This window comes from Leuresthes tenuis, unplaced genomic scaffold (assembly GCF_036924035.1).
Source record: "Leuresthes tenuis unplaced genomic scaffold, fLeuTen1.0.hap1 SCAF_18, whole genome shotgun sequence".
In the NCBI taxonomy this organism is placed as follows: Eukaryota; Metazoa; Chordata; class Actinopteri; order Atheriniformes; family Atherinopsidae; genus Leuresthes; species Leuresthes tenuis.
The window spans coordinates 25,209,491-25,233,868 of record NW_027325372.1 but is presented as its reverse complement, the minus strand read 5'-3'; the positions used below and the strand labels follow the sequence as shown (position 1 = coordinate 25,233,868).

General features: G+C 41.2%; 3 non-coding genes across 3 annotated transcripts; all 3 read right to left on the bottom strand.

Moving 5' to 3' along the window:
- Positions 1-10,887: 10,887 nt before the first annotated feature.
- On the bottom strand, positions 10,888-11,075 carry LOC140276062 (U2 spliceosomal RNA). The gene has a single exon (XR_011908751.1). It is a non-coding gene; the product is annotated as a U2 spliceosomal RNA (small nuclear RNA).
- A 298-nt stretch (positions 11,076-11,373) lies between these two features.
- On the bottom strand, positions 11,374-11,487 carry LOC140276415 (U5 spliceosomal RNA). The gene has a single exon (XR_011909011.1). It is a non-coding gene; the product is annotated as a U5 spliceosomal RNA (small nuclear RNA).
- Positions 11,488-11,898: 411 nt separating this feature from the next.
- LOC140276187 (U2 spliceosomal RNA) lies at positions 11,899-12,089 on the bottom strand. Its single transcript, XR_011908861.1, has one exon. It is a non-coding gene; the product is annotated as a U2 spliceosomal RNA (small nuclear RNA).
- Between the last annotated feature and the right edge of the window lie 12,289 nt (positions 12,090-24,378).

Below are 24,378 nucleotides of genomic sequence, written 5' to 3'. Positions count from 1 at the left end.
TCAAAATCCGAAATTGTGTAGAACTGGTGAAAAGAAGCTTATTCTCGGATTACTAAAGGTTTAGTGTTGTTCTTTGGTATACTGCAAAGTAATACTTTCTTTTTTGTTGAAACCTATTCAGACATGGATAAATATTAAGGACAAAGCAGTTTTAACTTGGTTTGAGTGAAGGAATTCATTTTATATCAAAATCCGGAATTGTGTAGAACTCGTGAAAAGAAGCTTATTCTCGGATTCCTGAAAAAAATTAGTGATGTTCTTTCCTATCCTGCAAAGTACAACGTTCTTTTTTTGTTTAAAGCTATTTAGACATGGATAAATATGAAGGACAAAGCAGTTCCTTCTGTGGGTACAGTAGCTCCCGGAATATGGTGACTGCAGGCCCTGAGCCTGGTGGACATAAGGCCCTCCTGCCCTGTGTTGGGTCCCAGGTTGCGGGGATGCCTATTGCAGCCAGTCTCTGGCTGCCCTCTCCGGGGTGGGAGGGACCAGGCGGATGAATGAATTATTCTGCTAGTTTATATATTTTAAACATAAACAATAAACATTTATAAAACTTCCCTTGGCAAGGCAAATCTATTTGGCATAAAAGGTATTCAGACTACAATTCTGCTGCCATAATGCACAACTCTGGATTTTGATATAAAATGAATTCCTTCACTCAAACCAAGTTAAAACTGCTTTGTCCTTCATATTTATCCATGTCATAATAGCTATAAACAAAAAAGAACGTTGTACTTTGCAGGATAGGAAAGAACAACTCTAAACCTTTTCAGGAATCCGAGAATAAGCGTCGATTGACGAGTTCTACACAATTTCGGATTTTGATATAAAATGAATTCCTTCACTCAAACCAAGTTAAAACTGCTTTGTCCTTCATATTTATCCATGTCTGAATAGCTTTCAACAAAAAAGAAAGTATTACTTTGCAGTATACCAAAGAACAACACTAAACCTTTAGGAGTCCGAGAATAAGCTTCTTGTCACCAGTTCTAAACAATTTCGGATTTTGATATAAAATTAATTTCTTCACTCAAACCAAGTTAAAACTGCTTTGTCCTTCATATTTATCCATGTCTGAATAGCTTTCAACAAAAAAGAAAGTATTACTTTGCAGTATACCAAAGAACAACACTAAACCTTTAGGAGTCCGAGAATAAGCTTCTTGTCACCAGTTCTACACAATTTCGGATTTTGATATAAAATTAATTTCTTCACTCAAACCAAGTTAAAACTGCTTTGTCCTTCATATTTATCCATGTCTGAATAGCTTTCAACAAAAAAGAAAGTATTACTTTGCAGTATACCAAAGAACAACACTAAACCTTTAGGAGTCCGAGAATAAGCTTCTTGTCACCAGTTCTAAACAATTTCGGATTTTGATATAAAATTAATTTCTTCACTCAAACCAAGTTAAAACTGCTTTGTCCTTCATATTTATCCATGTCTGAATAGCTTTCAACAAAAAAGAAAGTATTACTTTGCAGTATACCAAAGAACAACACTAAACCTTTAGGAGTCCGAGAATAAGCTTCTTGTCACCAGTTCTACACAATTTCGGATTTTGATATAAAATTAATTTCTTCACTCAAACCAAGTTAAAACTGCTTTGTCCTTCATATTTACCCATGTCTAAATAGCTTTAAACAAAAAAGAACGTAGTACTTTGCAGGATAGGAAAGAACAACACTAATTTTTTTCAGGAATCCGAGAATAAGCTTCTTTTCACGAGTTCTACACAATTCCGGATTTTGATATAAAATGAATTCCTTCACTCAAACCAAGTTAAAACTGCTTTGTCCTTAATATTTATCCATGTCTGAATAGGTTTCAACAAAAAAAGAAAGTATTACTTTGCAGTATACCAAAGAACAACACTAAACCTTTAGTAATCGGGGAATAAGCTTCTTTTCACCAGTTCAACACAATTTCGGATTTTGATATAAAATGAATTCCTTTACTCAAACCAAGTTAAAACTGCTTTGTCCTTCATATTTATCCATGTCTGAATGGGTTTCAACAAAATAGAAAGTATTACTTTTCAGTATACCAAAGAACAACACTAAACCTTTAGGAATCCGAGAATAAGCTTCTTGTCACCAGTTCTACACAATTTCGGATTTTGATATAAAATTAATTTCTTCACTCAAACCAAGTTAAAACTGCTTTGTCCTTCATATTTATCCATGTCTGAATAGCTTTCAACAAAAAAGAAAGTATTACTTTGCAGTATACCAAAGAACAACACTAAACCTTTAGGAGTCCGAGAATAAGCTTCTTGTCACCAGTTCTACACAATTTCGGATTTTGATATAAAATTAATTTCTTCACTCAAACCAAGTTAAAACTGCTTTGTCCTTCATATTTATCCATGTCTGAATAGCTTTCAACAAAAAAGAAAGTATTACTTTGCAGTATACCAAAGAACAACACTAAACCTTTAGGAGTCCGAGAATAAGCTTCTTGTCACCAGTTCTACACTATTTCGGATTTTGATATAAAATTAATTTCTTCACTCAAACCAAGTTAAAACTGCTTTGTCCTTCATATTTACCCATGTCTAAATAGCTTTAAACAAAAAAGAACGTAGTACTTTGCAGGATAGGAAAGAACAACACTAATTTTTTTCAGGAATCCGAGAATAAGCTTCTTTTCACGAGTTCTACACAATTCCGGATTTTGATATAAAATGAATTCCTTCACTCAAACCAAGTTAAAACTGCTTTGTCCTTAATATTTATCCATGTCTGAATAGGTTTCAACAAAAAAAGAAAGTATTACTTTGCAGTATACCAAAGAACAACACTAAACCTTTAGGAATCCGAGAATAAGCTTCTTGTCACCAGTTCTACACAATTTCGGATTTTGATATAAAATTAATTTCTTCACTCAAACCAAATTAAAACTGCTTTGTCCTTCATATTTATCCATGTCTGAATAGCTTTCAACAAAAAAGAAAGTATTACTTTGCAGTATACCAAAGAACAACACTAAACCTTTAGTAATCGGGGAATAAGCTTCTTTTCACCAGTTCAACACAATTTCGGATTTTGATATAAAATGAATTCCTTTACTCAAACCAAGTTAAAACTGCTTTGTCCTTCATATTTATCCATGTCTGAATGGGTTTCAACAAAATAGAAAGTATTACTTTGCAGTATACCAAAGAACAACACTAAACCTTTAGGAATCCGAGAATAAGCTTCTTTTCACCAGTTCTACACAATTTCGGATTTTGATATAAAATGAATTCCTTCACTCAAACCAAGTTAAAACTGCTTTTTCCTTCATATTTATCCATGTCTGAATCGGTTTCAACAAAATAGAAAGTATTACTTTGCAGTATACCAAAGAACAACACTAAACCTTTAGGAATCCGAGAATAAACTTATTTCCACGAGTTCTACACAATTTCGGATTTTGATATAAAATGAATTCCTTCACTCAAACCAAGTGAAAACTGCTTTGTCATATTTTTCAGCAAGTATGGTTGGACATTCACACCTACTCACACAGCCGAACACCTCCGCTCCCGCATTTGATGGTGTATAGTCGGGCATTCTCACCATTTCTCATCAGGTTTTTGCAAATTATGATCTGACATTCACACCTGCTTTTGATGATGTATGGTTGGGCATTCGCACCTTTTTTTTACCCATTTTTCAGGAATTATGGGTGGACATTCGCACCATCTTGTAGCCGAACATATCCAGTCCTGCTTTTGATGATGTATGGTTGGGCATTTGCACCTTTTTTTTTTACCCATTTTTGAGGAATTATGGGTGGACATTCACACCTTCTTGCAGCTGAACACCTCCGCTCCCACTTATGATCATGTGTGGTTTGATATTCGAAAATTTTCTTTCATGTTTTCTAGCAATTATTGATGGACATTCAGACCTTCTTGCAGCTGAACCCCTCTGCTCCCGCTTTTGATGGTGTATAGTCGGGCTTTCGAGCCTTTTCTTCCCCGGTTTTTACAAATTATGGTTGGACATTCAGACCTTCTTTTGGTCGAAAACCTCCGCTCCCTCTTTTGATCATACATTGTCGGGCATTCGCACCTTATCTTACCCGCTATTTACAAAACATGGTCGGACTTTCACACCTTCTTGTAGCCGAACACATTCGCTCCCGCTATTGATTGTGCACAGACGGGTATTTTAACCTTTTCTTACCCACTTTTTACCAACTACGGTCGGACATTCACACCTTCTTATGGCGGAACACCTCCGCTCCCTCTTTTGATGGTGTATGTTCGGGCATTCGAACCTTTTCTTACCCGCTTTTTACAAACTATGCTCGGACATTCAAACCTTCTTGTAGCCGAACACATCCAGTCCTGCTTTTGATGATGTATGGTTGGGCATTCGCACCTTTTTTTTTACCCATTTTTGAGGAATTATGGGTGGACATTCACACCTTCTTGCAGCTGAACACCTCCTCTCCCACTTATGATCATGTGCGGTTGGATATTCGAACATTTTTTTTCATGTTTTCTAGCAATTATTGATGGACATTCAGACCTTCTTGCAGCTGAACACCTCCGCTCCCGCTTTTGATGGTGTATAGTCGGGCTTCCGAGCCTTTTCTTCCCCGGTGTTTACAAATTATGGTTGGACATTTAGACCTTCTTGCAGTTGAAAACCTCCGTTCCCTCTTTTGATCATACATTGTCCGACAATTGCACCTTTTCTTACCCGCTTTTTACAAACCATGGTCGGACTTTCACACCTTTTAGTAGCCAAACAACTCCGCTCCCGCTATTGATTGTGTACAGTCGGGTATTTTAACCTTTTCTTACCCGCTTTTAACCAATTATGGTCCGACATTAACACCTTCTTACAGCGGAAAACCTCCGCTCCCTGTTTTGATCATTCATGGTCTGGCAATACTACCTTTTCTTACCCGTTTTTGAGTTATTATGGCTGGACATTCACAGCTTCTTGCAGCCGAACACCTCTTCTCCCGCTTTTGATGATGAATGGTCCGGCATTCTTACCTTTTCTAACACATTTTTCAGCAATTATTGTCGGTCATTCACACCTTTCTCATCAGCTTTTTGCAAATTATGATCTGACATTCACACCTACTTGCAGCCGAACACCTCGGCTTCCGCTTTTGATGGTGTATATTTTGGCATTCGAACCTTTTCTTACCCGCTTTTTACAAACCATGGTCGGACTTTCACACCTTCTTTTAGCCGAACAACTCCGCTCCCGCTATTGATTGTGTATGTTCGGGTATTTCAACCTTTTCTTACCCGCTTTTTACCAACTATGGTCGGACATTCACACCTTCTTACAGCGGAACCCCTCCGCTCCCTCTTTTGATGGTGTATGTTCTGGCATTCGAACCTTTTCTTACCTACTTTTTACAAACTATGCTCGGACATTCACACCTTCTTGCAGCGAAACACCTCCGCTCCCTCTTTTGATTGTGTATGTTCGGGCATTCGAACCTTTTCTTACCCGCCTTTTACAAACTATGGTCGGACATTCAAACCTTGTGGCCGAACACATCCACTTCTGCTTGTGATGATGTATAGTTGGGCATTCACACCTTTTCTTACCCATTTTTCAGTAATTATTGGTGGACATTCAGACCTTCTTGCAGCTGAACACCTCTGCTCCCGCTTTTGATGGTGTATAGTCGGGCTTTCGAGCCTTTTCTTCAATGGTGTTTACAAATTATGGTTGGAAATTCAGACCTTGCAGCCGAACAACTCCGCTCCCTCTTTTGATCATACATTGTCGGGCATTCGCACCTTGTCTTACCCACGTTTTACAAACCATGGTCGGACTTTCACACCTTCTTGTAGCCGAACAACTCCGCTCCCACTATTGATTGTGTACAGTCGGGTTTTTTTAACCTTTTCTTACCCGCTTTTTACCAACTATGGTTGGACATTCGCAGCATCTTACAGCGGAACACCTCCGCTCCCTCTTTTGATGGTGTATGTTCGGGCATTCGAACCTTTTCTTACCCGCTTTTTACAAACTATGCTCGGACATTCAAACCTTCTTGTAGCCGAACACATCCAGTCCTGCTTTTGATGATGTATGGTTGGGCATTCGCACCTTTTTTTTTACCCATTTTTGAGGAACTATGGGTGGACATTCACACCTTCTTGCAGCTGAACACCTCCTCTCCCACTTATGATCATGTGCGGTTGGATATTCGAAAATTTTTTTTCATGTTTTCTAGCAATTATTGATGGACATTCAGACCTTCTTGCAGCTGAACACCTCCGCTCCCGCTTTTGATGGTGTATAGTCGGGCTTCCGAGCCTTTTCTTCCCCGGTGTTTACAAATTATGGTTGGAAATTCAGACCTTGCAGCCGAACAACTCCGCTCCCTCTTTTGATCATACATTGTCGGGCATTCGCACCTTGTCTTACCCGAGTTTTACAAACCATGGTCGGACTTTCACACCTTCTTGTAGCCGAACAACTCCGCTCCCGCTATTGATTGTGTACAGTCGGGTTTTTTAACCTTTTCTTACCCGCTTTTTACCAACTATGGTCGGACATTCGCAGCATCTTACAGCGGAACACCTCCGCTCCCTCTTTTGATGGTGTATGTTCGGGCATTCAAACTTTTTCTTACCCGCTTTTTACAAACTATCGTCGGACATTCAAACCTTCTTGTAGCAGAACACATCCACTTCTTCTTTTGATGATGTATGGTTGGGCATTCGCACCTTTTCTTACCCATTTTTCAGTAATTATGGGTAGACATTCACACCTTCTTGCAGCTGAACACCTCCTCTCCTGCTTATGATCATGTGCAGTTTGATATTCGAAAATTTTCTTTCATGTTTTCTAGCAATCATTGATGGACATTCAGACCGTCTTGAAGCTGAACACCTCCGCTCCCACTTTTGATGGTGTATGTTCGGGCATTCGAACCTTTTCTTACCCGCATTTTACTAACTATGGTCGGACATTCAAACCTTCTTTTAGCCGAACACATCCACTCCTGCTTTTGATGATGTATGGTTGAGCATTCGCACCTTTTCTTACCCATTTTTTACAAACTATGGTCGGACATTTACACCTTCTTGCAGCTGAACACCTCCTCTCCCGCTTATGATGATGTGTGGTTTGATATTCGAAAATTTTCTTTCATGTTTTCTAGCAATTATTGATGGACATTCAGACCTTCTTGCAGCTGAACACCTCCGCTCCCGCTTTTGATGGTGTATAGTCGGGCTTCCGAGCCTTTTCTTCCCCGGTGTTTACAAATTATGGTTGGACATTTAGACCTTCTTGCATTTGAAAACCTCCGTTCCCTCTTTTGATCATACATTGTCCGACAATTGCACCTTTTCTTACCCGCTTTTTACAAACCATGGTCGGACTTTCACACCTTTTAGTAGCCAAACAACTCCGCTCCCGCTATTGATTGTGTACAGTCGGGTATTTTAACCTTTTCTTACCCGCTTTTAACCAATTATGGTCGGACATTAACACCTTCTTACAGCGGAAAACCTCCGCTCCCTGTTTTGATCATTCATGGTCTGGCAATACTACCTTTTCTTACCCGTTTTTGAGTTATTATGGCTGGACATTCACAGCTTCTTGCAGCCGAACACCTCTTCTCCCGCTTTTGATGATGAATGGTCCGGCATTCTTACCTTTTCTAACACATTTTTCAGCAATTATTGTCGGTCATTCACACCTTTCTCATCAGCTTTTGGCAAATTATGATCTGACATTCACACCTACTTGCAGCCGAACACCTCGGCTTCCGCTTTTGATGGTGTATATTTTGGCATTCGAACCTTTTCTTACCCGCTTTTTACAAACCATGGTCGGACTTTCACACCTTCTTTTAGCCGAACAACTCCGCTCCCGCTATTGATTGTGTATGTTCGGGTATTTCAACCTTTTCTTACCCGCTTTTTACCAACTATGGTCGGACATTCACACCTTCTTACAGCGGAACCCCTCCGCTCCCTCTTTTGATGGTGTATGTTCTGGCATTCGAACCTTTTCTTACCCACTTTTTACAAACTATGCTCGGACATTCACACCTTCTTGCAGCGAAACACCTCCGCTCCCTCTTTTGATTGTGTATGTTCGGGCATTCGAACCTTTTCTTACCCGCCTTTTACAAACTATGGTCGGACATTCAAACCTTGTGGCCGAACACATCCACTTCTGCTTGTGATGATGTATAGTTGGGCATTCACACCTTTTCTTACCCATTTTTCAGTAATTATTGATGGACATTCAGACCTTCTTGCAGCTGAACACCTCCGCTCCCGCTTTTGATGGTGTATAGTCGGGCTTCCGAGCCTTTTCTTCCCCGGTGTTTACAAATTATGGTTGGAAATTCAGACCTTGCAGCCGAACAACTCCGCTCCCTCTTTTGATCATACATTGTCGGGCATTCGCACCTTGTCTTACCCGAGTTTTACAAACCATGGTCGGACTTTCACACCTTCTTGTAGCCGAACAACTCCGCTCCCGCTATTGATTGTGTACAGTCGGGTTTTTTAACCTTTTCTTACCCGCTTTTTACCAACTATGGTCGGACATTCGCAGCATCTTACAGCGGAACACCTCCGCTCCCTCTTTTGATGGTGTATGTTCGGGCATTCGAACTTTTTCTTACCCGCTTTTTACAAACTATCGTCGGACATTCAAACCTTCTTGTAGCAGAACACATCCACTTCTTCTTTTGATGATGTATGGTTGGGCATTCGCACCTTTTCTTACCCATTTTTCAGGAATTATGGGTGGACATTCACACCTACTTGCAGTCGAACAGCTCTGCTCCCACTTTTGATTATGTTTGGTTGGATATTCTAACCTTTTCTTGCCCGCTTTTTACCAACTATGGTCGGACATTCACACCGTCTTTCAGCGTAACACCTCCGCTCCCTCTTTTGATGGTGTATGTTCGGGCATTCGCACCTTTTCTTACCCGCTTTTTACAAACTATGGTCGGACATTCAAACCTTCTTGTAGCCGAAAACCTCCACTCCCTCTTTTGATCATACTTTGTCGGGCATTCGCACCTTTTCTTACCCGCTTTTTACAAACTATGCTCGGACATTCAAACCTTTTTGTAGCCAAACACATCCACTCCTACTTTTGTTGATGTATGGTTGGGCATTCGAACCTACTTGTTGCCCGCTTTTCATTAATTATGGGTGGACATTCACACCTTGTCGCAGCCAAACACCTCCGCTCCCTGTTTTGATCATGTATGTTTGGACATTCGCACCTTTTCTCACCCGCTTTTTGCAAACTATGGTCGGCCATTCAAGGCTTCCTCTCCACCATACTTGTATGGTGGGATATTCAGACCCACTTGCATCCGAAGACCTCCGCCCCCACTTTTGTTGATATTTAGTCGGTCATTCACACCTTACCCGTTTTCTTGCAGCCAAACACCTCTGATCTCGCTTTTGATGATGTAAGATTGGGCATTCAGACCTTGCTTTTCCTGCTTTTCACCAACTATAGACGGACATTCACACCTTCTTGCAGCCGAACACTTCCGCTCCACCTTTTAGGTTTCTATCACACCTTTTTTTTCACCGCATTTTATAGATTATGGTTGGAAATTCTCAACCACTCATCCGAAGACCTCTCCTCCCGCTTTTGTTAATATATTTGAACTTTAGTCAGACATTCACACCTACTTGCAGCCGAACACCACCTCTCTAGCTTTTGATGATGTATGGTCCGGCATTCTTACCGTTTCTAACACATTTTTCAGCAATTATGGTAGGACATTCACACCTTCTTGCAGCTGAACACCTCCTCTCCCATTTATTATCATGTGCGGATTGATTTTCGAAAATTTTCTTTCATGTTTTCTAGCAATTAATGATGGACATTTAGACCTTCTTGCAGCTGAACACCTCCGCTCCCGCTTTTGATAATACATTGTCAGGCATTCGCACCTTGTCTTACCCGCTTTTTACAAACTTTAGTCAAACATTCACACCTTTTTGCAGCCGAACACAGTTTTTTGCAGCCGAATTTGGGCATTCGAACCTTTTCATACCCACTTTTTACCAACTATGGTCGGACATTCACACCGTCTTACAGCGGAACACCTCCGCTCCCTCTCTTGATGGTGTATGTTCGGGCATTCGAACCTTTTCTTACCCGCTTTTTACAAACTATGCTCGGACATTCAAACCTTCTTGTAGCCGAACACATCCACTCCTGCTTTTGATGATGTATGGTTGGGCATTCGAACCTACTTGTTGCCCGCTTTTCATTAATTATGGGTGGACATTCACACCTTGTCGCAGCCAAACACCTCCGCTCCCTGTTTTGATCATGTATGGTTGGACATTCGCACCTTTTCTCACCCGCTTTTTGCAAACTATGGTCGGCCATTCACAGCTTCCTCTCCACCATACTTGTATGGTGGGATATTCAGACCCACTTGCATCCGAAGACCTCCGCCCCCACTTTTGTTGATATTTAGTCGGTCATTCACACCTTACCCGTTTTCTTGCAGCCAAACACCTCTGATCTCGCTTTTGATGATGTAAGATTGGGCATTCAGACCTTGCTTTTCCTGCTTTTCACCAACTATAGATGGACATTCACACCTTCTTGCAGCCGAACACTTCCGCTCCACCTTTAAGTTTTCTATGGGGCATTCGCACCTTTTTTTTCACCGCATTTTATAAAAACACCACAGGAACACCGAGGCTTTGTTCTGACCGCTCATTCGGTGTCGCGTTTCTTTCAAGCAATTCTCCCGGTTAGCCCGCACTCGGCTCGCTCCCAGAGCCGTGTTAAAGTCTACTTCGCATTCACTCTCTTTTCTCAGCAGACTAAAAGAAAGTTTCATCTTGGGCTCCCTGAAACTTCCATCCTGCACCACTGTTTGCTTTTTCACAAGAGCAGAGGAGAGCGCACCGTTCCCAGCGGCACTACAGTACCGGGTCGATGCTTGGAGTGAACGGAGCAAGCTCCTTTTTCAACTCCTATTGATACAAATCCATTTAATATGTAGTCCTTCCATAGACATATCACATATTAAACTGATAAGTACAGATACTACACTTGATCTTAGCCAAAAGGCCGAGAAGCGATATCTGTCCACTGGTTCACGTCCGAGGGCCCTTCCTGGCACAATGCGCACTTGTAGCGGTGTTCTTTTTATGGCCATAGTGTCTCTTTGCACCTCCGCCCACCCGCTGCACTGAGCACTCTTCAGCCCTTTTAAATGGTATAACTTTACACTACCGCACGCTCCAGCGAGCACAATTCAAGCAACAACTTTGCACTCCAGCTTCGAACATCGGCACAGTCCCAACAAGTAAGGCGACTCTACTCAGAGAAGTCACTCTGCACAGTAACAAGATTTCTTTTGCACAGACAGAAAGGGCTTCACCTCCAAAGGTAAAGCCTGCCAAAAACAGAAACAATTCATTAGTGCTGCTCTCCACAGAAGTCTTTAGTAAAAGGCGAAAGACTTGTACGTTATGAAGAGAAACCAGAGTACGATTATCCATCACTGCGGGAGCAGGGCATCAGGCTAGTTGGCATAGCCACCTTCCCCATGGTGAGCTTTGCTTGGTTGAGACGCTTGCTACCCCCCCTTGCTCCTCGGCTGACCAAGTAGGAACAATCTGGCCCTATTCGATGGCTGCCTTGTCTTTTACTCTGTGCAAAAGACAAGGCAGCCACAAACAACACGGGAACACCGTATTGAGGCTTTGTTCTGACCGCTCATTCGGTGTCGCATTTCTTTCAAGCAATTCTCCCGGTTAGCCCGCACACGGCTCGCTCCCAGAGCCGTGTTAAAGTCTGCTTCGCATTCACTCCCTTTTCTCAGCAGATTAAAAGAAAGTTTCATCTTGGGCTCCCTGAAACTTCCATCCTGCACCGCTGTTTGCTTTTTCACAAGAGCAGAGGAGAGCGCATCGTTCCCAGCGGCACTGCAGTACCGGGTCGATGCTTGGAGTGAACGGAGCAAGCTCCTTTTTCAACTCCTATTGATAAAAATCCATTTAATATGTAGTCCTCGCATAGAGGACATATCAGACATTAAACTGATAAGAACAGATACTACACTTGATCTTAGCCAAAAGGCAGAGAAGCGATAACTGTCCACTGGTTCACGTCCGAGGGCCCTTCCTGGCACAATGTGCATCTGCTTATGCACGTGGAAATATTTCAGACCATTTGGTAAAAACCTCTGTTGTCACTGAGCAGAATCGTTTCCCTTAACATTAATTTAGTTCAATGAAATCTACACAATAATGAAATAATGAAATTCAAACAATTATGTTGAAAAAGATACACTGGCTTAGGGAATTATCTTCGTTTTGGTCTTAGATTGCCCTGGGGAATGTATTTTGCACATATTTGACCTGCTAGACAAAACTTTATTCATTTATTTATTCTAAAAAAAAAATTTCAATAATTAGTAAAACCATATGCTGTAAAAACCTTGTTCATTATTGCTTCCATCCCTCCTGTTGAGACATGACATGGTCCGTGGCTCAATACTGCAGCATATTTATACAAATTCTTTGGCAGTATGGTTTTCCTTCCGGTCATTCATACGAGTCTATTGTAGATGGCAATTGAATAACATCTCATAATGCTAAAATATTTGTAGTTTATACATTTAGCTGTGGATGTCAACATACCTGTTTTTCCAATGCTGTGTTAACACATGTACAGTTGAGAAGGCATACTGACTGTCAGTGTAAACGTTAACAACCTTTTTGTTATTTAATTTACAAGCTTCAGTTAAAGCTACCAATTCGACTGCTTGAACAGAGTAATTTTTTGGTAGTGGTTGTTTTAAGAAAACTTCAGTTTCTGTTACTACTGCAAATCCTGTAGCATTTGTGCCATCAGGGTTTTTTTCCTTGATCTGTTGAATAAATATAGTTATTTCTGCATTTTCATAACGTATATCAGTTAAGTCTGGCCTGGGTAAAACACTGATGGTTATTTCTGACATGCAATCATGAGGCTTTCCATCTGTGGGGTAGGTAGCAGTGTGGATGGATTAAGTGTAGCACATCTCTCGACAACAAGGTGTGGCTGTGAAAGAAGAACTGTTATGTAGGAGAGATGTCTGGTAAAGATATTTTGTTAAGTAACCATATCACAGCCACTGCATGAGGTACCTTAAGTGTTAATGGGTGAAATAACACCATTATTGTTGATGCCTGCACTGGCCATTGATTCAAAAGTACGATCTCGTCCCTTTTTCCCCCTTTCAGTGGACACTGGCCCCTAATTACCGCAATTCAGCAGGGGGTCTTTCATTAGGAGTACTGGACTCCCCCGTGCACGATTTCAGCTCCGAACCTGGACAGCGGAATAAACGTTGAGATCTGGTTTGAGGACCCAATTGTTGAGAAAAGTCTCTCAATGAGACTCAGAGTTGCTGGAGTCAGTTAATGCAAAGGTTTAATCTTGCAGCAAGTTCAAGAATGTGTGTGTGTATGGGTGTATGTGTGCGAACGTGTGTGAGTTTGTGTGAGTTTAAAGAACCTGTTATCCACAGGCAGGTCTTAACTAGTATGGCACGGGTCCAGCCTGTCTCATCTTTTTTGGAAGGTCCAGCGCTCGGCCGTAACCCTTCTGTCTCTTTGGACTCTCACATACATTCGGTTAATCATAGAAAAACGAGAACAAAACTTTTTAGCCCCTTAAATTCATAAAACAGACATGGTGCAGTTATTTCCATTCTAGAAAATAAGAGTAATCACCACCATTCCTATAAATTCTGGATATTCTAACAATCTGAATCTTTTTTAAATGTTCGATGAAGCCCTTTGCTGTTCTGTTTAGAGACTCAGCTGATCATAAACCAAGTTTTGCTCTTGAACCAAGCTTCTAAACTCTTCACCTTTTTCATTTCTCAGTTAGTATTCACTTTAAAACTGATTAAAAGAAAAATTAAATGAATACCTATCAACAAATGTGGGATCTAAACTCTAGTGCTTCCTCTAAAATAATTTCCTTTCTCAATTCAGAAATGTGTGTGTGTAAGTCAAAACACCCGTGACACCAAAACGGCTTTCTTTTCTCTCTTTTCTCTACACTCTGCACTGTGAGCACACACACCAAATCAGAAAGGCTTTTTTCTCTCTTTTCTACATTATGGACTGAGGGGACACAAAACCGCTCTCTCTTTTTTTTTTTGATTGTGTGCCAGGGCGTTGTCTCACGTATTAGATTATGCTTAAGATACGAATGGGTTTATCAGTCACATCAGAATCCATACATACTGATCCTCCCGTAATAAAATGGTCGGATCTTATCAAACACACTTTGTTTCTTGTGACAAGTCAGCGAAACAGCGTATACACGTCAAGACACTGAATCAAGTTTGCCACAAGAACTCATAAGTTTGGCAGTATTGCTCTGCCGTCAGCAATCATACACCCATTTTATTTTCATGAGACATGTGCAGGCACCTGTTCATCTACTGTTCTATCACTATGAATTAGTTTATCTATTATCAATAAGGATACTTCTACAACTACTATCAAAGTATGTCTGGACTTCTTATGTTGTCAGTTGCTATATATGAATAAGTGGGTTGCTACTGAAAAGCATTAAGCATGTCACACAGCCCAAACATATAACATTTCAGGACGCACCACACAGTTAACAACCACAGTGAAGCGTGTCAAAGCCCAAACATGTAACATTCAACAGGACACTTACACAACACATTCAAATCAAACAGTCAGACAACATACAAGAACCTATACCCCAGCCGGCATTGCTCCCTGCCTATTTTCCTACAACTCACTATGTGTGCGCACACCTTTATTCACAAACTCTTCAACTTATACTCTTTTACCAAAGCTGCTACAGCTCGATTGGCCAAATACCCTTAGATCCTATTTTGGTGAATTTGACATCTGCCTTGCATGTAACAGATTAGCGGTTTAGCAGTTTTAATTTAGTTTGAGTGAAGGAATTCATTTTATAGCAAAATCCGAAATCGTGAAGAACTCATGGAAGTAAGCTTATTCTCGGATTCCTGAATCTTTAGATTTGCTCTTTCTTTTACTGCAAAGTACAATGTTGAGCAGCACTAATGAGTTGTTTCTATTTTTGGCAGGCTTTACCTTTGCGGATGAAGCCCTTTCTGTCTGTGCAAAAGAAATCTTGTTACTGTGCAGAGTGACTTCTCTGAGTAGAGTCGCCTTACTTGTTGCGACTGTGCCGATGTTCGAAGCTGGGAGTGCAAAGTTGTTGCTTGAATGGTGCTCGCTGGAGCGTGCGGTAGTGTAAAGTTATACCATTTAAAAGGGCTGAAGAGTGCTCAGTGCAGCGGGTGGGCGGAGGTGCGGAATGCGAAGTAGACTTTAACACGGCTCTGGGAGCGAGCCGAGTGCGGGCTAACCAGGAGAATTGCTTGAAAGAAACGAGACACCGAATGAGCGGTCAGAACAAAGCCTCAATACGGTGTTCCTGTGGTGTTTTTATAAAATGCGATGCAAAAAAAGCTGTGAATGCCCCATAGAAAACTAAAAGGTGGAGCGGAAGTGTTCGGCTGCAAGAAGGTGTGAATGTCCGACTATATTTGGTTAAAAGCAGGTGAAGCAAGGTCTGAATATCCAACCTTACATCATCAAATGCGAGATCAGAGGTTTTTGGCTGCAAGAAGGCCATAGTTTGCCAAAAGTGGGTAAGGTGCGAATGACCGACTAAATATCAACAAAAGTGGGGGCGGAGGTCTTCGGATGCAAGTGGGTCTGAATATCCCACCATAGAAGTATGGTGGAGAGGAAGCTGTGAATGGCCGACCATAGTTTGCAAAAAGCGGGTGAGAAAAGGTGCGAATGTCCAACCATACATGATCAAAACAGGGAGCGGAGGTGTTTGGCTGTGACAAGGTGTGAATGTCCACCCATAATTAATGAAAAGCGGGCAGCAAGTAGGTTCGAATGCCCAACCATACATCAACAAAAGCAGGAGTGGATGTGTTTGGCTACAAGAAGGTTTGAATGTCCGAGCATAGTTTGTAAAAAGCGGGTAAGAAAAGGTGCGAATGCCCGACAAAGTATGATCAAAAGAGGGAGTGGAGGTTTTCGGCTACAAGAATGTTTGAATGTCCAACCATAGTTTGTAAAAAGCGGGTAAGAAAAGGTGCGAATGCCCGAACATACACCATCAAAAGAGGGAGCGGAGTTGATACACTGAAAGACGGTGTGAATGTCCGACCATAGTTGGTAAAAAGCGGGTAAGAAAAGGTTCGAATGCCCGAATATATACCATCAAAAGCGGAAGCGGAGGTGTTCGGCTGCAAGAAGGTGTGAACGTCCGACCAAAGTTTGTCAAAAGCAGTTAAGAAACGGTTCGAATATCCAACCAAACATAATCAAAAGTGGGAGCAGAGCTGTTCGACTGCAAGTAGGTGTGAATGTCTACCCATAATTCCTGAAAAATGGGTAAGAAAAGGTGCGAATGCCCAACCATACATCATCAAAAGAAGAAGTGGATGTGTTCGGCCACAAGAAGGTTTGAATGTCCGACCATAGTTTGTAAAAAGTGGGTAAGAAAAAGTTTGAATGCCCGAACATACACCATCAAAAGAGGGAGCGGAGGTGTTCCGCTGTAAGATGCTGCGAATGTCCGACCATAGTTGGTAAAAAGCGGGTAAGAAAAGGTTAAAAAACCCGACTGTACACAATCAATAGCGGGAGCGGAGTTGTTCGGCTGCAAGGTCTGAATTTCCAACCATAATTTGTAAACACCGTTGAAGAAAAGCCTCGAAAGCCCGACTATACACCATCAAAAGCGGGAGCGGAGGTGTTCAGCTGCAAGAAGGTCTGAATGTCCACCAATAATTACTGAAAAATGGGTAAGAAAAGGTGTGAATGCCCAACTATACATCATCAAAAGCAGAAGTGGATGTGTTCGGCCACAAGAAGGTTTGAATGTCCGACCATAGTTTGTAAAAGGCGGGTAAGAAAAGGTTCGAATGCCCGCACATACACAATCAAAAGAGGGAGCAGAGGTGTTTCGCTGCAAGAAGGTGTGAATATCCGAGCATAGTTTGTAAAAAGTGGGTAAGAAAAGGTTCGAATGCCAGAACATACACCATCAAAAGAGGGAGCGGAGGTGTTCCGCTGTAAGAAGGTGTGAATGTCCGACCATAGTTGGTAAAAAGCGGGTAAGAAAAGGTTAAAATACCCGACTCTACACAATCAATAGTGGGAGCGGAGTTGTTCGGCTAAAAGAAGGTGTGAAAGTCCGACCATCGTTTGTAAAAAGCGGGTAAGAAAAGGTTCGACTGCCAAAATATACACCATCAAAAGCGGAAGCCGAGGTGTTTCGGCTGCAAGTAGGTGTGAATGTCAGATCATAATTTGCAAAAAGCTGATGAGAAAGGTGTGAATGACAGACAATAATTGCTGAAAAATGTGTTAGAAAAGGTAAGAATGCCGGACCAATCATCATCAAAAGCGGGAGAAGAGGTGTTCGGCTGTATGAAGGTGTGAATGTCCGACCATAATTGGTAAAAAGCGGGTAAGAAAAGGTTAAAATACCCGACTGTACACAATCAATAGCGGGAGCGGAGTTGTTTGGCTACTAAAAGGTGTGAATGTCCGACCATAATTGGTAAAAAGCGGGTAAGAAAAGGTTAGAATGCCCGAACATACACCATCAAAAGAGGGAGCGGAGGTGTTCCGCCATAAGAAGGTGTGAATGTCCGACCGTAGTTGGTAAAAAGTGGGTAAAAAAAGGTTAAAATACCTTACTGTGCACAATCAATAGCGGGAGCGAATGTGTTCGGCTACAAGAAGGTGTGAAAGTCCGACCATGTTTTGTAAATAGCGGGTAAGAAAAGGTGAGAATGCCCGACAATGTATGATCAAAAGAGGGAGCAGAGGTTTTCGGCTAAAAGAAGGTCTGAATGTCCAACTATAATTTGTAAAAACCGGGGAAGAAAAGGCTCGAAAGCCCGACTATACACCATCAAAAGCGGGAGCAGAGGTTTTCAGCTGCAAGAAGGTCTCAATGTCCATCAATAATTGCTAGAAAACATGAAAGAAAATTTTCGAATATCAAACCGCACATGATCATATGCGGGAGAGGAGGTGTTCAGCTGCAAGATGGTGTGAATGTCCACCCATAATTCCTGAAAAATGGGTAAAAAAAAGGTGCGAATGCCCAACCATACAACATCAAAAGCAGGTGTGAATGTCAGATCATAATTTGCAAAAACCTGATGAGAAATGGTGAGAATGCCCGACTATACACCATCAAATGCGGGAGCGGAGGTGTTCGGCTGTGAGTAGGTGTGAATGTCCGACCATACTTGCTGAAAAATATGACAAAGCAGTTTTCACTTGGTTTGAGTGAAGGAATTCATTTTATATCAAAATCCGAAATTGTGTAGAACTCGTGAAAATAAGTTTATTCTCGGATTCCTAAAGGTTTAGTGTTGTTCTTTGGTATACTGCAAAGTAATACTTTCTATTTTGTTGAAACCTATTCAGACATGGATAAATATTAAGGACAAAGCAGTTTTAACTTGGTTTGAGGGAAGGAATTCATTTTATATCAAAATCCGGAATTGTGTAGAACTCGTGAAAAGAAGCTTATTCTCGGATTCCTGAAAAAAAATAGTGTTGTTCTTTCCTATCCTGCAAAGTACTACGTTCTTTTTTGTTTAAAGCTATTTAGACATGGGTAAATATGAAGGACAAAGCAGTTTTAACTTTGTTTGAGTGAAGGAATTAATTTTATATCAAAATCCGAAATTGTGTAGAACTGGTGACAAGAAGCTTATTCTCGGATTCCTGAAAAGGTTTAGTGTTGTTCTTTGGTATACTGCAAAGTAATACTTTCTTTTTTGTTGAAACCGATTCAGACATGGATAAATATGAAGGACAAAGCAGTTTTAACTTGGTTTGAGTGAAGGAATTCATTTTATATCAAAATCCGAAATTGTGTAGAACTGGTGACAAGAAGCTTATTCTCGGATTACTAAAGGTTTAGTGTTGTTCTTTGATATACTGCAAAGTAATACTTTCTTTTTTGTTGAAACCTATTCAGACATGGATAAATATTAAGGACAAAGCAGTTTTAACTTCGTTTGAGTGAAGGAATTCATTTTATATCAAAATCCGGAATTGTGTAGAACTCGTGAAAAGAAGCTTATTCTCGGATTCCTGAAAAATATTAGTGTTGTTCTTTCCTATCCTGCAAAGTACTACGTTCTTTTTTGTTTAAAGCTATTTAGACATGGGTAAATATGAAGGACAAAGCAGTTTTAACTTGGTTTGAGTGAAGGAATTCATTTTATATCAAAATCCGAAATTGTGTAGAACTGGTGACAAGAAGCTTATTCTCGGATTCCTAAATGTTTAGTGTTGTTCTTTGGTATACTGCAAAGTAATACTTTCTTTTTTGTTTAAAGCTATTATGACATGGATAAATATGAAGGACAAAGCAGTTTTAACTTGGTTTGAGGGAAGGAATTCATTTTATATCAAAATCCGGAATTGTGTAGAACTCGTGAAAAGAAGCTTATTCTCGGATTCCTGAAAAAAAATAGTGTTGTTCTTTCCTATCCTGCAAAGTACTACGTTCTTTTTTGTTTAAAGCTATTTAGACATGGGTAAATATGAAGGACAAAGCAGTTTTAACTTTGTTTGAGTGAAGGAATTAATTTTATATCAAAATCCGAAATTGTGTAGAACTGGTGACAAGAAGCTTATTCTCGGATTCCTGAAAAGGTTTAGTGTTGTTCTTTGGTATACTGCAAAGTAATACTTTCTTTTTTGTTGAAACCTATTCAGACATGGATAAATATTAAGGACAAAGCAGTTTTAACTTGGTTTGAGTGAAGGAATTCATTTTATATCAAAATCCGGAATTGTGTAGAACTCGTGAAAAGAAGCTTATTCTCGGATTCCTGAAAAAAATTAGTGTTGTTCTTTCCTATCCTGCAAAGTACTACGTTCTTTTTTGTTTAAAGCTATTTAGACATGGGTAAATATAAAGGACAAAGCAGTTTTAACTTGGTTTGAGTGAAGGAATTCATTTTATATCAAAATCCGAAATTGTGTAGAACTGGTGACAAGAAGCTTATTCTCGGATTCCTAAAGGTTTAGTGTTGTTCTTTGGTATACTGCAAAGTAATACTTTCTTTTTTGTTTAAAGCTATTATGACATGGATAAATATGAAGGACAAAGCAGTTTTAACTTGGTTTGAGTGAAGGAATTCATTTTATATCAAAATCCAGAGTTGTGCATTATGGCAGCAGAATTGTAGTCTTTTATGCCAAACAGATTTGCCTTGCCAAGGGAAGTTTTATAAATGTTTATTGTTTATGTTTAAAATATATAAACTAGCAGAATAATTAATTCATCCGCCTGGTCCCTCCCACCCCGGAGAGGGCAGCCAGACACTGGCTGCAATAGGCATTTCCGCAACCTGGGACCCAACACAGGGCAGGAGGGCCTTATGTCCACCAGGCTCAGGGCCTGCAGTCACCATATTCCGGGAGCTACTGTACCCACAGAAGGAACTGCTTTGTCCTTCATATTTATCCATGTCTAAATAGCTTTAAACAAAAAAAGAACGTTGTACTTTGCAGGATAGGAAAGAACAACTCTAAACCTTTTCAGGAATCCGAGAATAAGCGTCGATTGACGAGTTCTACACAATTTCGGATTTTGATATAAAATGAATTCCTTCACTCAAACCTTTGTCATATTTTTCAGCAAGTATGGTCGGACATTCACACCTTTTTATGGCGGACCACCTCCGCTCCCTCTTTTGATGGTGTATGTTCGGGCATTCGAACCTTTTCTTACCCGCTTTTTACAAACTATATTCGGACATTCAAACCTTCTTGTAGCCAAACACATCCAGTCCTGCTTTTGATGATGTATGGTTGGGCATTCGCACCTTTTTTTTTAACCCATTTTTGAGGAATTATGGGTGGACATTCACACCTTCTTGTAGCTGAACACCTCCGCTCCCACTTATGATCATGTGCGGTTTGATATTCGAAAATTTTCTTTCATGTTTTCTAGCAATTATTGATGGACATTCAGACCTTCTTGAAGCTGAACCCCTCTGCTCCCGCTTTTGATGGTGTATAGTCGGGCTTTCGAGCCTTTTCTTCCCCGGTTTTTACAAATTATGGTTGGACATTCAGACCTTCTTTAGCCGAAAACCTCCGCTCCCTCTTTTGATCATACATTGTCGGGCATTTGCACCTTTTCTTACCCGCTATTTACAAAACATGGTCGGACTTTCACACCTTCTTGTAGCCGAACACATTCGCTCCCGCTATTGATTGTGTACAGTCGGGTATTTTAACCTTTTCTTACCCGCTTTTTACCAATTATGGTCGGACATTCACACCTTCTTACAGCGGAACACCTCCGCTCCCTGTTTTGATCATTTATGGTCTGGCAATACTACCTTTTCTTACCCGTTTTTGAGTAATTATGGCTGGACATTCACAGCTTCTTGCAGCCAAACACCTCTTCTTCCGCTTTTGATGATGAATGGTCCGGCATTCTTATCTTTTCTAACAGATTTTTCAGCAATTATTGTCGGTCATTCACACCTTTCTCATCAGCTTTTTGCAAAGTATGATCTGACATTCACACCTACTTGCAGACGAACAGCTCGGCTTCCGCTTTTGGTGGTGTATATTTTGGCATTCGAACCTTTTCTTACCCGCTTTTTCAGGAATTATGGGTGGACATTCACACCTACTTGCAGTCGAACAGCTCTGCTCCCACTTTTGATTATGTTTGGTTGGCATTCGAACCTTTTCTAACCCGCTTTTTACAAACCATGGTCGGACTGTCACACCTTCTTTTAGCCGAACAACTCCGCTCCCGCTATTGATTGTGTAGAGTCGGGTATTTTAACCTTTTCTTACCCGCTTTTTACCAACTATGGTCGGACATTCACACCTTCTTACAGCGGAACACCTCCGCTCCCTCTTTTGATGGTGTATGTTCTGGCATTCGAACCTTTTCTTACCCACTTTTTACAAACTATGCTCGGATATTCACACCTTCTTGCAGCGAAACACCTCCGCTCCCTCTTTTGATTGTGTATGTTCGGGCATTCGAACCTTTTCTTACCCGCCTTTTACAAACTATGGTCGGACATTCAAACCTTCTTGTTGCCGAACACATCCACTTCTGCTTTTGATGATGTATAGGTGGGCATTCACACCTTTTCTTACCCATTTTTCAGTAATTATTGGTGGACATTCAGACCTTCTTGCAGCTGAACACCCCCGCTCCCGCTTTTGATGGTGTATAGTCGGGCTTTCGAGGCTTTTCTTCAACGGTGTTTACAAATTATGGTTGGAAATTCAGACCTTGCAGCCGAACAACTCCGCTCCCTCTTTTGATCATACATTGTCGGGCATTCGCACCTTGTCTTACCCGTGTTTTACAAACCATGGTCGGACTTTCACACCTTCTTGTAGCCGAACAACTCCGCTCCCGCTATTGATTGTGTACAGTCGGGTTTTTTAACTTTTTCTTACTCGCTTTTTACCAACTATGGTCGGACATTCGCAGCATCTTACAGCGGAACACCTCCGCTCCCTCTTTTGATGGTGTATGTTCGGGCATTCGAACTTTTTCTTACCCACTTTTTACAAACTATGGTCGGACATTCAAACCTTCTTGTAGCAGAACACATCCACTTCTTCTTTTGATGATGTATGGTTGGGCATTCGCACCTTTTCTTACCCATTTTTCAGGAATTATGGGTGGACATTCACACCTACTTGCAGTCGAACAGCTCTGCTCCCACTTTTGATTAGGTTTGGTTGGATATTCGAACCTTTTCTTAACTGCTTTTTACAAACTTTGGTCGGACGTTCACACCTTCTTGCAGCCGAACACCTCCGCTTCCGCTTTTGATGGTATATATTCGGGCATTCAAACCTTTTCTTACCCGCTTTTTACCAACTATGGTCGGACATTCACACCGTCTTGTGGCCGAACACATCCACTTCTGCTTTTGATGATGTATAGTTGGGCATTCACACCTTTTCTTACCCATTTTTCAGTAATTATTGGTGGACATTCAGTCCTTCTTGCAGCTGAACACCCCCGCTCCCGCTTTTGATGGTGTATAGTCGGGCTGTCGAGGCTTTTCTTCAACGATGTTTACAAATTATGGTTGGAAATTCAGACCTTGCAGCCGAACAACTCCGCTCCCTCTTTTGATCATACATTGTCGGGCATTCGCACCTTGTCTTACCCGCGTTTTACAAACCATGGTCGGACTTTCACACCTTCTTGTAGGCGAACAACTCCGCTCCCGCTATTGATTGTGTACAGTCGGGTTTTTTAACCTTTTCTTACCCGCTTTTTACCAACTATAGGTCGGACATTCGCAGCATCTTACAGCGGAACACCTCCGCTCCCTCTTTTGATGGTGTATGTTCGGGCATTCAAACTTTTTCTTACCCACTTTTTACAAACTATGGTCGGACATTCAAACCTTCTTGTAGCAGAACACATCCACTTCTTCTTTTGATGATGTATGGTTGGGCATTCGCACCTTTTCTTACCCATTTTTCAGGAATTATGGGTGGACATTCAAACCTACTTGCAGTCGAACAGCTCTGCTCCCACTTTTGATTATGTTTGGTTGGCATTCGAACCTTTTCTTACCCGCTTTTTACAAACCATGGTCGGACTGTCACACCTTCTTTTAGCCGAACAACTCCGCTCCCGCTATTGATTGTGTAGAGTCGGGTATTTTAACCTTTTCTTACCCGCTTTTTACCAACTATGGTCGGACATTCACACCTTCTTACAGCGGAACACCTCCGCTCCCTCTTTTGATGGTGTATGTTCTGGCATTCGAACCTTTTCTTACCCACTTTTTACAAACTATGCTCGGACATTCACACCTTCTTGCAGCGAAACACCTCCGCTCCCTCTTTTGATTGTGTATGTTCGGGCATTCGAACCTTTTCTTACCCGCCTTTTACAAACTATGGTCGGACATTCAAACCTTCTTGTTGCCGAACACATCCACTTCTGCTTTTGATGATGTATAGTTGGGCATTCACACCTTTTCTTACCCATTTTTCAGTAATTATTGGTGGACATTCAGACCTTCTTGCAGCTGAACACCCCCGCTCCCGCTTTTGATGGTGTATAGTCGGGCTTTCGAGGCTTTTCTTCAACGGTGTTTACAAATTATGGTTGGAAATTCAGACCTTGCAGCCGAACAACTCCGCTCCCTCTTTTGATCATACATTGTCGGGCATTCGCACCTTGTCTTACCCGTGTTTTACAAACCATGGTCGGACTTTCACACCTTCTTGTAGCCGAACAACTCCGCTCCCGCTATTGATTGTGTACAGTCGGGTTTTTTAACTTTTTCTTACTCGCTTTT